This window comes from Mus caroli, chromosome 14 (assembly GCF_900094665.2).
Source record: "Mus caroli chromosome 14, CAROLI_EIJ_v1.1, whole genome shotgun sequence".
Taxonomy (NCBI): Eukaryota; Metazoa; Chordata; class Mammalia; order Rodentia; family Muridae; genus Mus; species Mus caroli.
This window is the reverse complement of record NC_034583.1, coordinates 26,009,504-26,013,431: the sequence shown is the minus strand read 5'-3', so window position 1 is coordinate 26,013,431 and position 3,928 is coordinate 26,009,504.

Genomic DNA, 3,928 nt, shown 5'->3' with positions numbered 1-3,928 from the left:
CAGGCGTTCCCGCCTCCACAGCAACTACAGCCTCCTCTGCTTGGCATTCTGTCCAGTCAGGGCATGAGGGAGGCTCAAAGGGAGAGGGGAGGAGGGCAGCAGAGGAGGCTGGGCTTTACTGACTGAGACCTTTCCTGTGAGAACTGTTAGCCCTCTCTGTCTGGTTCTGCCCCTTTGCGATACCCAGAGAAGACCAGGACCTACATCAGGTGGGGGACTCCTCAGCTAACTCCAATTCACTGCACTTCTTCCAGCATGCTGCATGACGTCCGTGACAGCAGCTTCAATCCCTTGAACTCTCCTTGCTCACCTGAGTTCAAATGACTGACATGTCCAAAGAGAGAGGATTCATACACTAACTCATACGCGGTGTTGGCCACTGTGGCCATTTACCCAGACTTGAGCTTCCTGGATCTGGCTATGTGAGGCCCAGCAAGCTCTGCTGAGCCTTGAGCTACCATCACCCATGTCTTCTACACAATGCAGGCTGGTTGTGTGAGTACCTCGTCCATTGATGGTTTAAGCATAGATTTAACCAACCATGAGTAGAAAAGAATTGGAAAACACAACTATATACTGAGCGAGCACATGATTTTTGTCTTTCATAAACCACTACCTAAAAGACACGCACATAATATGTGCATTGTACTTAGTAAAAGAAGTTTCATCTAGAGATGATATAATTATACAGGGGGGAACACAATCACTTGCTAATATAACACCATGTAAGGCACTCACCATCTGTAGTCTGATGTCTGTAGGGAGGGCTGGGTTCCAACCAGGCCTCTGGCTCTTCCCCCAAAGAGGCCTGAGGGCAGAGGTCCTGCATCTGTTCAGCTTCTAGTCCACCTTAGCACTCCATCTTGTCCTTGTAGCCTTCCAACATTGTCCTCTGTCCATGACATAACCTTGTCTTCTGTCACATGCTACTCATAGGTCAGAAGCCCTGAGCCCCTAGACGTTTTGCACTCCCCGTCTGTGCCTGCCATGGTCATTGGAACCTTTGTGCACATGACAGCTTCCAAGACCTTTGAGCCTAAGCATAGTCCCATCCATACCTGATCCATGTCAGTGAGGTCAAACACCAGGCTTCCCTCTTACTCTGTGATCTCAGCTGTCTCTACTCCTACTTGATTTCCTGTTCTCATCCCAGCTCCTTACTGGAGGCAGTGCTGAGAGTTGGACTAGAGTTTGCATTGACTTACAACTTACTCCTTTGGTGTTTTCTGCCCAGTGTGAGCTTAGATGGCTGCCTGAAGCCCATCTGAGCCTTTTGAAACTAGATTCCCTAGGGTTGATTCACAGTGGCCAGCAGCCACTGTCTTCCACGTTGGAAGCCTGAGACCAGTCAGGCAGGCTTCAATAAGGTCCTCTGCAAACAGGAATTGGAAGTGTTCTCCACAGGCTCATGTTTGAACATTGGTCTCTAGCTCGTGGCACTATCTTGAGAGGCTGGGAAAACGTTGGGAGAAAGAGGTAGGTTGCTAGATGAGCCTTCAAATCATTACAATTCCTGCCCTGCACTCTGCATTCTGGCTCCCTGTGTGTCTTCTACAACAAGGTTACACTTCTTTGTCCTTTTGAAAAACTTCTGCCAACTGGGTAACAACTATCCAAAATATGAGCCTATGGGGTCGTTCTCATTTAAGCTACCACATGTGGTCACAGTGACGTGAAAGTAATCAACATACCCATACTCTTGTGGATAGACCAAATAACAAAGGAGAGCATCACTAGTGGACAGACATAATGGGGACACCTGCTGGGATCTCTAGATCCTACATCCTTGACCCACAGAAAGCACAGAAAGTCTCATCCACTGTATATGGAAATGTAAATAGCTACTTCAATTTCTTCCTGAATATAAAAACTTCAAAATACATCTCAATAGCACAGAATAGCTTGTGTGGGGCATTTCCCTAGTATCAAACATTTGGGTCACACAGGAGCAGTACTTCCACATCACACAAGGAGGCACAGATTCTAAATCAACAAGCCAGCCGTCCTTGGTGGGTATGCTTGCTTGCATCATTTCTACAGTACACAGTGGTACCCATAGGATCTGGAGCTCTGGGAAGGATGGAAGGATGTGTCTCGACATCTTCTGGGCCCTGGGAATGTGAGGGCCTCCCTGCCCTTCCTCAAGGCAAAAGTGTCCTGTGAGAACCTGGTATATAGTGGCCGAGCAGAAAAAGCTGGTAGGTGTTCACCCACTGAGGAATGCTGAGGTCCCCAGACCCCTGGTAGACACAATTCCTCTGTAAGAGGCTACAGCCCTGTGGAGCATGTGTGTGTCTGTCTCGCTGAGGGAGGGGATTGTGTTGGGACAACTGGAAGCCTCTTTTCATTCCTCTGCCAAACGGGACCTGTGCCAGGACTATGATCCAGGGCATCCTTGCCAAGTTTCCAGGCTCCTGTCATGCTGCACTTCTGCCCTGGGGCAGGATGGGGGAGCCCTGTTCTGTCTCACTTCTTCTGAGACAAATCAAGCTGAAGAGAGTTGGCTCACGTCAAGGATCAAGACTCTTCTTTGCACACACTTCTGGGGAGGGGATGAATTCTTGTGGATCTTTTCCATGAGATTCTGGCGGAGGGCTCTGGAGGGACCTATCACTAACTCTTAGGGGGAAATACAGCACAGAGGAGCACAATACCAGTCACAGCAGGCTCCAAGACTAAAAAGAGACATTCAACGCAGGTCTCTAAAGGCCAGTAGTGATTGTGGCACGCGGGGCATTCTGCAGCCTGCACAGTGCCCTGAGAGACACAGGCAGTGGGAACCACTGTGGGCAATGAAGAGATAAAACAGCAGACAAGGTAGATCTGGGATCAATGCTTCTCCTGGGCCCTGTCATCTTGAGCTTCTGGGTATGTAGCAAGTGCCCACAGCTCTGAGCCTCTCCAAGTCAGTGTGGCTCCTGCCGCCCAGGGGCCAGGATGGACGATGAAGTCAGACTTGGATGAGAGACTGTTCATACCAGGTGTCTGTGTGGTAGCGGGAGCCTGCCTTTTCTTTTGGAGCAGATTGGTGCCAGGGGCAGGGCAGGACCATATGTTGGAACTCAACACCTCTGGTGGAAAACCATAGAGACTCTCCCCCATAGTAGGCACAAAGCAAAGATGGGAACTCTAAGCAGCCCTCAAAGGAAATTAGCCCTCCCTCCAGTGAGGAAAGGGATGGATGAGAAGACCCAGTCCACTGCACAACAGTCCCAGGGGTACAACACTTGAGAAGAACTCCTGTCACTGGGGGAAGAGAGTGGCCTGGGTCAGGACATGGCTCTCATCTTCTTTTTAATCTGAAAAATAAGATGTTCCTTCTACCTGCGGATTGCGTCAGGTGGAAGCCCGAGGAACCGGAGAGTGTTCTCTTTCTACTCTCTGCCTGTAGCTCTGCTGTAGGACTTACCCTCTCACTTCACACTGAGGCCACTCCTAACAGGGCTACCCCCTCCCCCCAGGGCCACACACTATCCCCAAGTCCCTTCTTATTCCTTCATTTTCCCCACTGGCTCCTGCATCTGTGACACAGTGCCTGTACTGTGGTAACATGTTGTTGTCCTGGTCCGTACCTCCACATTCCTTCTGTGGGTAGTTCTTTGGGTTCACCCAGCACCTCCTGGGCAGCATGAGCTCTTTGATCCTCATTTGGTAGACGGAGAAACCACAGCCCCAAGGTGCCAAATGAACTGCTGAGAGTAACCACTCTGGCTAGTGGCAAACCAAGGGCTCCACCCAGCCCGGCTGGTGGTGCCAGGGTCCATGCAATAAATCTCTGAGTCATAGTGCCCCTGATAGATTAATATGAGGACCTGTAATGGAGGCTTCATAAATATCTTTCAGACAAATGAATTTAGACCACCTCCATTGAATTTTAACACCCTGCCCCATACCTACACAGTACAGTGCAAAGCTCTTGTCGAACACA